At 40.4% G+C, this 13,875-nt stretch overlaps 1 protein-coding gene across 2 annotated transcripts in view; it reads left to right on the forward strand.

Moving 5' to 3' along the window:
• The window catches only part of nt5dc1 (5'-nucleotidase domain containing 1), a 602,479-nt gene that overhangs the window by 99,155 nt on the left and 489,449 nt on the right, over window positions 1–13,875 (forward strand). The gene's annotated exons all lie outside the window — the stretch shown is intronic.

Below are 13,875 nucleotides of genomic sequence, written 5' to 3' on the forward strand. Positions count from 1 at the left end.
TATTGAGTTACTATATACAACCTGTTGCAGTATGTTTTTTTCTCTCTAACAAATTAAAGACAAGTATATTAAAATGTTGAAAATCAAATGATAGATAAACCGGTTCTTTTGCACATAAAATACAGTGTTTATGAAGATTATACAGTGTATCCTGTTTGGAACTTAATTTCTGAAGTCTGATGTTCTAGTTTGTGATCTGAAGTTGTAAATTAATGCAAAAACAAATGCAGTTTAATTTGATGTTCTTAAGTGCTCACCTGAATTACCATTTGAACCACTTTCTTGTGAGTATTGTTCTATACTTTTAAAGTAACTATATATAAAGTATAGAGATTAATATTTGTTTCTATTAATACTGTTTAGCTATTTTTATGGTCAATTTAATGATATCAGATATCTATAATCTTATATTTTTCCAACTCCCTGCAATTATAATGATACAGACTTCTTGATTGCACTGTCCAGAATTAAAAATGATTTTTATTTGAACTGTTGTAGCATAAGATAGATAACACTTGGCGGAGCCCCGATTTTAAAATAAAACTGAAAATTAAGCGTGGTAATTGTTTCTGACGAGCTAGACACCATTAACTGTACTGACAAAATGGCTAATGGACTGTTACTGCCTGTCATACAGAATTTATCATTTCGAAGCTGTGCTGCCAGTAAGTAATACCTAATTAAAATTTTCAATCAACAATAATTCACCTCAGATTTATTGACTGTAATTGAACATGCCACTGAATGTCTTCCATACCTACTTATGCACCAGTAGGATTACAAATTTTATGTTGACATGAAGTGATGTGGGCTTTGCATCAAAGCAAACAGTGTAACGCTGATTACCTGAACCAGATTTGAGCAAACAGTGAGATCAGGTCAGGTGGGTAGTATGTACAACTCCACCACAGGTGTAAGTTTAAAACATCCACTGCAGTCTAAAGGGCCTTGATCTCAATCCTACCAGTATTAGTACAGAATCAACTTTCACGACACCATATAAATACAGGTTTTGTTGTCCCATGACTTTAAATGCTGAAAATATTAGAAGACCATATGGAAAAAATGCAATGAATTTTGAGATGTTTAATCCTATCAGCTAAGTACTGGGATACCTGTATTATACTAGCTGGAAATTCACTTGCAGATAAGTTTTGTGATTTGTGTTACTAGATACCCAACATGGTGTGAAAAATATGCAACTATATATAAAATCTGAAAAGTTGACAACAGTTTAATTTGTGACCATTTTTCCACAGAAAGGAATTGAAAAATGACATTTAAATGTTGGATTTTTACAGCCATGTATATTCATACAAATTTTTAAAAAAAACACTGAGATGGCAGGTGTTAAATGCTGAAGAGATGGTTTTGATATTTCCCTGAAGACTGTAAATAATAAGCAGTTCATTCATCTGCCCTGAAAATTGGTAAATAACTAGCTTTGGCGGTGAACAGAGCATAATAACAAAGAAAAGTATCTTGGGCAGACAGATCCAAAACAGGTTGCAAAGTTAATCAGGTGTTGAAGAAGAATACTGTGCAGGCAAGATTTGCTGAAGTTAAAAATAGGATTTTTAAGAGCGGTAAAGCAGTTTTTTTTAAGTCAAGTAAGATGAGCCACAATGGCGAAGTGTTGTATATACATTATTTTGTTCTGTTGCACAAAAACAAGTTGTGCTGATTCAGATAAATGAACTTGTTCGCAATTGCTGTGAAATAAAGCAGCTTAACAAGTTGTATCTGGTCTTGTCGTATGTTTTCTCAGTCCACCTTCAAAGAAATTAAAGCACACAGGTAATAAACATAAGTGGCCAGTTTAGATCACAGGGGGATGATATTGTTACTTCCCTGGGTTAGGCTATCATATAGTTAGATACTGGGCAGTGTGGGCACACTCCTAAATCTAAGATGCCTAGACCAGTGAAAGTACCAGTGCCACTTTAACCAGGAAAATAGCTAAGACAAAACACTAAACATGTAATAACTGGCATTCAACTATAAATACATTTTCACTATTATGAACAATTTACAAAGACCAGTGATTTGCCCATCATTTTGAAGCGGTACACACAAGTTCAGACAATTGCCCTAGTTTTAATGTTCGTTTAAAAGGACAATTGTCCTACAGCATTAATATCAAAGAAGTATTTTCTATTTTGTACAAATGCCAATCCTGTGTAAATCTGGAACAAAGAAAAGTCAAACATCCCCCATTGCTGTGTTTTACTCTGTCAAGAACTTATGCAGGAAACATACAATAACTAATGTAAACTGTGACAAAAACAAAACTCAGCAGGTCTGACAGCATCTGTGGAGAAGACAGGGTTAACATTTCGAGTCTAGTGACTCTTTCCCATTTTGTACATTACTTGTCCTTTCCACAATTTTAGAGAGGAGAAGTTTAAATTGCTAAGTGTGCTTTGATTTTGAGTTCAATATCACCTCTTTCTCTCTTACCCTTGAATCTATTTCCTTGAATACTGTAAAAATATTCATCTACTCTTTCCACCAGACTTCTTCATATGTCTGCTTCAGATTCATATCCACAATAAGTTCTCTTCAGAAAGTATTTAAATTTTAAGTTTCTTTCTAGTAACTAATGTTGGGCAAACAGGTGATCCCAAGTGAGGGCCAGGAGTTCAAATCTTTTTCCAGATCTGTCAATGGATTGCAATTACAGTCACATCCCTTCTTAATCCCATGTTTGATATTCTCAGTAAAGAAGATTGATTTTGTTGGCAAATTAAAATGTGCAAAAAAGTATATTAAAGGGTGGATAACAAAATGACAGATGAACCAGTTTTATATGGCACAAAATATAGTATTTACAAAGATTATATGGTTATGTGCCATTTGGAATTTCATTTTGACGACTCATGATCCACTATTGTGAATGTTAATACAAAAGGAAATTCACTTTTCTTTCACCATTTCACAAATATGTGTTTTACAGTTTTAATAATTATAGCACTGGGGATACAATGAAACCTTAATAGCTGCACTCACATTAACTGCACTCTTAATTATCTGTTGTAATTGGCAATAGGATTCAGTTTTAGTTTTGTGTAAACGAACTGTTTTAATTGATGTATTGCACACTGTGAGGACCAAGTCCTGCAGAATATCGTGTTTTCATATGGATGTCCCATGCTTGTTAATGAATAATGCCCATACAGCTCTGGTATTTAGTTTTGGGTCAGGTCAACAGTGGGACTTGAGGTTCTCGGTCTTACACAGCAGTAATGGGAGGAGGTCGAGTGGTTATAGGGGGAGTTTGGGCTTTTATTTTAATCAAGAATATTTCACAGAATCATAGGGCAATAATTTCCCCCCCACTGGGGGGATGTGTGGGAGCAGATGGGCGGGTTCCCGATCAGCGCCCCCAGTTGGCGGCGCACCGCCATTTTACGTGGACGAGCTAATTAAAGCCCGCCCAGCGTGACGTCTGCTCGGAAGCGTTGTGCGCTCCCTGTGCGGGGTGGGGGTGGGTTCCTTGAGCTGGGTGTGCACTTTTTCACGCATGCGCATATTATAAAATATTCTGAAATTTTTAAATCCCTCATGAAGCCTCACCCCGCCTGACGCAGGGTGACGCGGGATGCACGCCTGATGTCACCCCGCATCATTTTACACATTGGCGAGCGGGCCCCACACCCTGATCGGAAGATGCAGCCCATAGAATCTTAATGGCACAGAAGAAGGCCATTCGCCCCACCATGTCTGCATTGGCTCTCAAATGGGCATTATGACCTAGTGCCATTGCCTTGCCTTTCTCCCTTAACCTTGCACATTGTTTCTATTCAAATAATCATCTAATGTCCTCTTGAATGCCTCGATTGAACCTGCCTCCACCACCCTTCCAGGCAGTGCTTTCTAGACCTGAGCCACTCGTTGTGTGTTTCTTGTTCTTGATACTTTTACAAGTGGGAACAGCTTCTCCCTAACTACTCTATCCAGCCCTCTCATGATTTTGAACATCTCTATCAAATTTCCTCTCAGCCCCCTCCCAGCCTCTCCAATCTATGCTCATAGCTGAAGTTTCTCATCCCTAGAACCATTCTTGTAAACCCCTTCTGCACTCTCTCCAATGTGTTCACATCCTTCCTATAATATGGTACTCAGAACTGTACACAATATTCCAGCTTAGGCGTAAGGAGTGTCTAAAATAAATTCAGCTTAACCTCCCTGCTCTTGTACTCTATGCCCCTAATAATAAAGTCCAGAATACTTTATGCTTTATTAAATGCTCTCTCCTGCCCTGCCACCTTCATTTACACTTCAAGCACATATACACCCAAGTCTTTCTGCTCCTGCACCTCCTTCAAAATTTCACTCCTTATTTTATATTGTCTGCCCATGATCTTCCTACCAAAATGCATCACTTCACACTTCTCCGCATTGAACTTCATCTGCCACCTATCTGCCCACTCCACCAACTTGCCTATGTTCCCTTGAAGTTCCACACCGTCCTCCTCGAAGTTCACAATACTCCCAAGCTTCAAATCATCTGCAAACTTTGACATTGTCCCCTGCACACCAAGATCTAGATCATTAATATATATCAGGAAAAGCAAGGGTCCCAATACCTACCCCAGGGGAACTCCACTACAAACCTTCATACAGCCCGAAAAATATCCATTGACCGTAACTCTCTGCTTCCTATTTTTTCAGCCAGTTTTGCATCTACTTTGCTACTGTCCCTTTTATTCCATGAGCAATAACCTTTCCCCCAAGTCTGTTGTGTGGCACTGTGTCAAATGCCTTTTGTAAGCCCATGTACACCACATCAACAACATTACCCCCATCGACCTTTTCTGTTGTCTCGTCAAAAAGATCCAGCAAGTTAGTTAAACATGATTTCCCTTTTAGAAATCCATGCTGGCTCTTCCTTATCAATCCATATTTTTCCATGTGACTACTAATTCTATCCCAAATAATTGTTTCTAGAAGTTTCATAAGCTTTTACATTCATTTGCATTTTCTGCTTGTTTTCAGGAAGTTATTTAGGTTCAAAGGAGACATTTTCCAACTTTGCACGATAGTGGAGAGATTTGACCATTTGCCATGCATATTAAATTCCCGAATTTCCAATATGTATTGGCAGCTGTAAAGCTTAAGCACCAAGTTAGAAAAGTCATGGCACAGACCTTTGCATATCAGAAATTTGGATGTGAATTGCACCTAATCATTTGAGTGCCAAAATTACCATTATAGATCACATTAAGTTCTGTGCCGGATCACTCATTCCTAAACTTTATGGGGGAGAAATTCAACTTGCAGCAAAAGTGAATGTCACATGAGCAGACAGTTGTCAGCTATAGCTCAGTATCATGAAACTATAATAAGTTTCATAATATTATTATGGTTTATGGTAAATAAGGTTTATGGGTGTGAATGTACTTGGTTCTGTCTGTATGCTTTAATTAAATTAGAGTCAGATAGGCTGCAAGCTTGAAATGATCAAAAGAAGTTTGGGATAAATGACATTTGAAATGCTAATGAATAAACATGAGTGAGGTCGTAGCATGTTTGGTGTGAAGGAAATTTGCATTTATAGATAAGTGAAGTTGTTTGAGTTTGAAAGGGGTGGTAGGATGTTTACAATTAACAAGATAAAAAGGGCAAAGTTATTATGTTTATTTTTCCCAAAAGGTACTGACCGTATTGGCAACATGAAAGATTTGTACATTATGGGAAAAGTTAATTTCCCAAGACATATAGAACAATGGAATTTACAGATTAAAGAGAGAAAGATATGTAAAGAATGGAGGAAGTTGATGTTGTGTGGCCATATAAGAACTAAAAGTAGTGTTTAAAACAGCCTCGGGGAAGCCTCCAGCCATGTTTACAAAAGTCTGCTGTGTCCAGTAACTAAAGTTGGAGAAAAGCCTTTGGAATTCCACTGTCGAGTGGGTGGCGTGGTAAATTTGCTGACTTGTTATTCAAATTAAAAATCTATTTTGGAATGTTGCCTTAAGTGAGGTGTGTAATTGGGAGTCAGGTTAATTAGGAATTTTGGGATTTGTTATAGTATTAAGTAACTGTAATCCTATGTATGTGCTTGAAATCTTTTCTTTTGTTAATAAATGTTTTAATTTAATTTTTAAAATCCCTAAAGGGTGTTAGTGGACTTGTTACTTCTGAACTCAGTGCCCAAATCTTCTTGTAATAAATACAGATTGCAAAACCATTGCCATAGCGTGGCCAAGTGGATTGGGTCCACCTGGCACACATCAACTGCCGCATCGTAATAAAATTGGGGACACCTTGTGGGATTTTTGAAATTCCTTGATTGATTTGGAGTTGGAGAAGCTTAAGGCTATGAGCATGAGAAGAACATTGAACTCAGGAATTGGTGTTGAGGAGGATTTTAAACTGGTGAGACTGCAAAAATGGCTTTATCCATAGCTAAGACTTTTCTGGGAGTAGAAGACATAACTGATTGGTTTACAAGAAGTATCCACGGGTAAATTAGCACAATTGACGGATCAGTTGCAGCTGAGTTTAACTGTAGGGGCAAAGAAAGCAGACATAATTGAAGTGATAGCACAGCATTTGAATTTGGAAGGGATACCAGAAACTAGTGAGTCACAGCTGGAGGTAGTGATACTTCAGGTACAAATGCAGAAGCTTGAATGTGAACAAGCAATGGAAATGAAAAACTGGAATTAGAGGCAGAGGAAAAGAAAGAGTAAAGAGAAAGGGCATTTCAAAGGGAGCAAGCAGAAAGGCAGCAGAGAGAAAGAAAACAGGAAAGGGAATTGGAACTTGAGAAATTAGTAAGGGAAAAAAGAGTGAAGGAGAGGGAGAGAGAAAATCAACTTAAAAAGCTGAAAGTTAAAAAAGAGTTCTCAGAGGCTGAGGGAGGTTCTCAGGATGAAATGATCACTTCCAATCTAAAGCCTAGGGCCACTCGCCGATGCGTAAAATGACACGGGATGATGTCAGCGGAACCCCCAACATCATCCCGCCCCATTTAAAGTTTCAGGAAGGCGGAGGCGCAGCAAAATCAGATGCGGGCCCGCCGACCTGTCAAAAGCCAATTGAGGCCATTGACAAGATAATTTAAACAATTAAAGGACCTGCCCGTCCAACCTTAAGGTTGGCAGGTCGGCCAGGAGCCCTGGCAGCAAATAGATAAAACATGAAACCTCATTCAGCGGCGGGATGAGGTTTCATGCAGGGTTTTAAAAAGTTTAATAAAGTTATAGTGTAAGTTATGAACATGTCCCATCTCATGTGACATTGTCACATGAGGGGGACATGTTAGGGAATTTATTTTTCCCAATTTTTAATCTTTTTCAAAGTGGAAGCAATCCCCCTGAGGCTGCACTTTGCCTCAGGGAGATGTGCGCTCTTTTGTGCGCATGCGCGAAAGAGCGCACTCTCGCTTTTGGGGAATCCCCCCGCCCACACAGGAAGCACATAGCTAGGCAGGCCTTAATTAGCCCACCCATGTAAAATGGCAGTGCGGCCCACTTCTCTAGCAGGGATTAGCACCCTGCCCGCTGGAGATTGGGTCGGGCCCGCCCACCCGACAGACAGAAAATTCTGTCCCTAGTGGGGAGATGTTTAAATTTGTCTAAGCTCTTCCGAAGTTTGAGGAAAGGGATGTAGAGGTGTTCTTTATTTCATTTGAGAAGATAGCTAAGCAGATGAAATGGCCACAAATCTGGACATTCCTTTTACAGTCTATGTTGGAAGGTAGAGCTCATGAGGTTTTAGCTTCACTGTCAGAAGAAGTATTGGTGGATTATGATGCAGTAAAAAAGGCTATTTTGAGTGCCTATGTATTGATTCCTGCGACGTACAGGTAGAAATTTAGGAATATAAGGAAACAGCCTGGTCAGATTTATATTGAGTTTGAGGGAGTAAAATTTTGACTGGTGGATGCGGGCATTAAAGATAGAGACAACATATGCAGCTCTTAGAGAAGTACTTTTAAAAGAATTTAAAGATTCAATTCCTTTGGTAGTGAGAACTCATTTGGAGATACAGAGGGTTAAAACGCAACATAAGCAGCAGAGATAGCTGATGATTATGGGGAGAACTTTCCTCCTCACCGGGGGGGGTTGTGCGGTGGCGGGCAAGGGCGGGTGCGAACCCAGTTAGCACCCCCGATAGGTACTGTGCTTCCATTTTACGTGGGCTGGCCAATTAAAGCCTGCCCAGGCATGACGCATGCCCAGAAGCGCTGAGCGCTCCCTGTGCGAGGGGGGTAATTCCCCGATACGGGCCTGCACTCTTTTGCACATGCACGTGAAAGAGCACAGAAAGGCACAAAGGTTAGTTTAAGTTTTGAACATGTAAATAAATAAATTGAAAAACTTTAAAACATGTCCCCTCATGTGGCAGCATCACATCCTGGCAATAGTGCTGAGACTTGTGCTCCTCAACCAGCATGGCTCCAGCCAAGCTGTTCCAATATAGCGACAACAATGGCATCTACCTGGCAAAATAAGCAGGACAAATTCTACCCGGCCAATTATGGCCCCATCAGCCTGTTCTCGATCATCAGCAAAGTGATGGAAATTGTCGTCAACAGTGCTATAAAGTGGCAATTACTGAGCATTAGCCTGCTCACTGATTCTCAGTTTGGGTTCCGCCAGGGTCTCTCAGCATCTCACCTCATGACAGCCTTGGTCCAAACGTGGACAAAAGAGCGGAACTCGAAATGAGGCGAAAGTGACTGCCCTTGACATAAAGGCATTATTTGACAGGATGTAGCATGAAGGAAAACTAGCAAAACTGAAGTTAATGGGAATCGGGGGGGAAAACTATCCACCAGTTGGAGTCCTAACACAAAGGAAGATTATTGTGGTTGTTGGGGGTCAACCATCTTAGTCCCAAGTAGAGTCCTATGCCCAACCATCTTCAGCTGATTCGTCAATGACCTTCCCTCCATCATAATGTCAGAAGTGGGTATGTTCACAGATGATTGCACAATGTTCAGCGCAATTCGTGACTACTCAGATACTGAAGTGGTCCTTGTCCATATGCAGAAAGACCTGGACAATATTCAGGCTTGGCTGATAAGTGATAAGTTACATTCATGCCACACAAGTGCCAGGCAATCACCATCTCCAACAAGAGAGAATCTATCCATCTCCCCATGACATACAATGGCATTACCATTACTAATTCGCCCGCTATCAACATCCTGGGAGTTTTCCATTGACCTGAAACTGAACTGGACCAGCCATGAAAATACTGTGGCTACAAGAGCAGGTTAGAGATTGGGAATTCTGCAGAGAGTAGCTCACCTCCTGACTCCCTAAAGCCTGTCCACCATCTTCAAGACACAAGTCAGGGGCGTGATGGAATGAGCCTGGATGAGTGCAGTTCCAACAACACTCAAGAAGCTCGACACCATCCAGGACAAAACAGCCTGCTTGTTTGGCTCTCCGTCCACCACAATAAACATTCACTCCCTCCATTACCAATGCACAATGGTAGAAGTGATTGCCATCTACAAGAAGAATTGCAGCAACTCATCAAAACTCCTTTGACACCACCTTCCAAACCTGCGACCTCTACCACCTAGAAGGACAAGGGCATCAGGTGCATGGGAACACCACTACCCTCCAAGCCACTCACCATCCTGACTTGGAAATATATTGCCATTCTTTCACTGTTTACTGGGTCAGAATCCTGGAATTCCCTTCCGAAGAGCACTGTGGGTGTTCCTACACCACATGGAATGCAGAAGTTCAAGAAGGCAGCACACAACCACTTCTCGAGGGTAATAAATGCTGGCCTAGCCAACGATTCCCATGTCCCGTGAATTAATATTAAAAAATACAGAAATACTTGATCAACTGAACTTGTGACAGCAAATAGCTAACTTGTCGGATGTTTAATTTGTTTGGATGGATTCATAATGTTCTATGTCATGCTTGCTTTTTTTTTCGTAGAAGTTTTATAGCAATATTTTGCTGAATCAGTGTCTGGTTAGTTGATGATTTTTCATGGCTTTCTTTTCTTCTCTGCCATTCTGCATCCAATGTTACGATCCCCATCCTGACTGATAACTTTAAAAAAGAGATGAATTTGCCATTGACCAATGGAAAGCATTGCACGGCAAGACTTAATGTTTTAAGACTTTTACTGCAACAGACGATCTAAAATCAACATTAAATAAACATTACTTATTAGCCAATTAATACACCAAACAACAGAAAAGGTATTTTCCCCATTAACTAATTAACAACAACTGAAAACCCCACCACCGTTATACTTTGTGCCACATTCTCAGCAAAAATGTAGCCTCCTGGTAAAGTTCCAAATTCCAGCGATTCGACCAGCTCTTTTCTCACTGCCTCATTTCCAATGTCCTTTCCTCCTGAGTATAATTGAATTGACTTCCAGCAGTAAGGCACCCACTAGCATCTCCTGTGTCTTTCCACCTCTTCAAACAGGGAATTCATTCTCACTGGCATTCTGTTTAGTGATTCATACAAAGCAGTCTCATTCCCTGCTTGGCACAACAGCAGCTTCTCGGCTTCTCCACCCAGCAGCATTTATCTCTCTCTCTCTCTCTCTCTCTCACCCTCTGTCTCTCTGTCTCTCCCCCTCTGTGTCAAGGTGTGAGAGCTAACATTTGAGTTTCTATGAGTTTCAGCCTGGGCCTCTGCCCCCACGGCAACAAAATCATATGGGCCTGACTCTGTGCAGATTTCAGCCCCCATTCCACGATATTCTGCCTCACTTTTAATTAAAAGACAGTTTAAAACACAACTATCTTTTGAACACCATATGCTGGGTTATAATTCCAGGGGCACTAACTTCCTTTGAGCCTTTTTCCATGTACCTCTTGTGTAACCATAGATGTAAGGGGTAAACGTTGATATAGAGCACCCCTTAACATACATTGCGACAGGAGTGTACAATAGGAATCTGGGCAGATTTGCGCATGGCCTCATTTTTGACATGCAAGGCTAACTTGGTCTATTACATTGAAATGTTGGCAGGATATTCAACCACCAGGCTAAGAGCACACTTATGTTTTGCTGAGCGTATACAACTGTAAATTGGTCAAAAACTCATTGGGAGTTTGGGTGTTTCTCCACTCAAGTTACTGCTCCTTGCAAGTTTTCACCTATATTTTGCTATTGTGTTGGTGATATCTTGCATTTCGATTGGGTCTGTTAATTAGCTTCCAATGACATTTTAATATCCTTTAAGCAATTTAATGAGATATTTCTGGTTGTTTAACACAAATAGGGCCTAACATTGCTAGAGCCTGATTGGTTCAGTGAGCTGCACTTTAAGAGTCCAGCCTGAAGACTGCAAAAATAATTGGCACCTCGTTGGAGAATTTTTTTCTTTTTTCCATTTCTTCTCATGCTTAGTTAGGTGTTAATATAGACCTGTTGCAGCTATTTGGCCATGAAGATTTTTTTCAAACTTAATGAAAAGTAACAATGGATTCTCCTCAAAAATCCCACTGCACTTTGGCTGGATTACTGTCAAAACAAGTACAAGAACTCCTGCCCTTGGAAAACTCTACCCACTTTCATTTGCTTCCTCATCACACATTCTGCTTTCAAGATCATTTCTGCAAATTCTCCTCTTTGCCTGTGTTTGCGGCTTCCCCCACCCCCACCAATATTCCCGTTTTTTTTTGGTTGTGCATGACTTATTGCTTGCACTGTGTGACTTCTGCATGCGTCCTAAAGGAAACATTAATAGCACACAGCCTGTTGCAGTGCATGATACATTCCAAATTGCCCCTTTGCTGTGCACCAACTGCAGCTCAGAGGAAACATTGCATCCCTCTCACCTCCAACCTTTTCCCTTGCCCCTCATTTTCATTTTACTGCTAGTTTAAAAATTGAATGCTATATAAATGCAAGTTTTACTCTTAAGAGCAGCTTTCACATATTGCTTTCAGTAGAAGGAGTGACACAGTAAAGTAGTTCTATATATGTATTATTGGCTGGTAAATTAAGATGTAGGGAAGAGTACAAGTGTTTGTGGGCATTGTATGAGCCCTGACCTAGCGGTATTCCATCAATGTCCTCATCTCTGACACCACCTATGGCCTCCTTATGGTGTAAGTGATTCCTTCAGATTTGGATTAAAGCATGTATGTTATGGGAACCATCTTCAGTTTGGGTTCTTTGGCTATGAGCTAATCTTCTGTAACCAGAATGCAATGAGAAAATTTCTAATTGTCATGTTCATGTTCAGCGATCCAAAAGAGTCATTGTGAATATAATGATATTCTAATGCTCATTAGATAAGAGGATTCTTCTGAGTTAAATGTAGGCAACGATAACACTGACAGAGCCCCCAGATTTAGTTTGGGAAGCGTTGATTTTAACTTTTGGACTTCGGATAGGTAGTGCGCTGTTCAGCTGCCCATTCTAGCCATGAAGGGCCTTTGTGATCTTGAGGCGTTGGCCTTATTTAAATTTGGTAGGTGAGTTGCAGAGTACAAATCCAGCACCTGGATGGATGCAGCTCGCTGGATTGAAGCCTGAAGATTGGCCCAGAGCTGCTGCTAGCAAAGTGAGTTACAAGGAGAGCCCCGGACAGCAGCAACCTCAGAGGACACTGATTTTGAGATAAACTTATGAAATAATGTTCCGATTAAAATAAATTTGATTCATGGTTGACTCCCAGGAATACAAAAGTTGTTTAAGATGTTAATTAGCTCTATGAGGTTGGGTAGCAGATGGCGTAAAAAACACAAGAACTTGCACTTGTAAAACAGTTTTCATGGCCCTAGGACATCTAAAATCATTTTTCAACCTATTAAGTATTATCAAGTATTTACAGCACAGAAATAAATTGCTTGGCTCAATAGGTCCATGCTAATGTTTATGCTCTGCCCACCGCTCATCTAACCCCATCAACATATTCTTCGATTCCTTTCTCCCTCATGCTTATCTGGCTTCCTCTCAAATGCAACTATGCTATTTGCCTCAACCACTCTCTGTGATAGCCAGTTCCACTTTCCAGCCAATCTCTGGATAAATAAGTTTCTCCTGAATTCCCTATTGGACTTTACTAGTGACTATCTTATATTTATGGTTCCTATTTCTGGTCTCGTCTGGAAGTAAAAACATTTCTCTATGTCAATCCCTTTCATAATCTTGAAGACTTCTCTTTTCTCAAGAAAAGGATTGTAGGTTGTTCAATCTTTCAAAATCAGTATTTTTGAAGGGTAGTCGTGTTTGTGATCTGGCAGCCAACTACCCTTCTGTTATATAAATAATGCCATGTGATCTTTTGTGTTCACCTAAGGGAGCAGACAGGGTCTCGGTTTAACATCTCATCCAAAAGATGCAAAGATCCAACAGTGCAACATTCCCTCAATGCTGCATTGGGGTGTTACCTAGATTTTTGTTTCAAGTTTCTTGAAACCACAACCACTGATTTAGAATAAAGGGGGAAATACTCTTGCTGCTGTTAAGTCTTGTCAGATTCACCATTGTCTTTGGTCTCTGCCCAAACTGTGTTCCCTCTCTGGCCTGTGTCTGAGGTCGAACTGGCCTGTTTGAACTTCAGTGCCCTACTTGATCCTGAGTTGATCTTCTGACCACATATCTTCTCTATCACAACTACTACTTACTTCAATTTTCATAATATTACCCATCTCTGTCCCACCTCAGCTAATATGCTGCTGAAACTCTCATCCATGACTCGGTTACTCTAGGCTCGATGATTTCAGTGCTGTTCTGACCAGCCTACCACCTTTCATCTGCCTTAAACTTGAACTCATACAAAACTCTGCTTTCCATCTCCTAATCCCTTTCAATTTTTGTTTAGTCTTCATCCTTGGGCTCCCTGAGCAACATTGGCTTCCGGACTGACAATGCATCAATTTTAAAATTCTTGTCTTATATTTTCAAATTCCTCCAGGTC

This window comes from Carcharodon carcharias, chromosome 5 (assembly GCF_017639515.1).
Source record: "Carcharodon carcharias isolate sCarCar2 chromosome 5, sCarCar2.pri, whole genome shotgun sequence".
Taxonomy (NCBI): Eukaryota; Metazoa; Chordata; class Chondrichthyes; order Lamniformes; family Lamnidae; genus Carcharodon; species Carcharodon carcharias.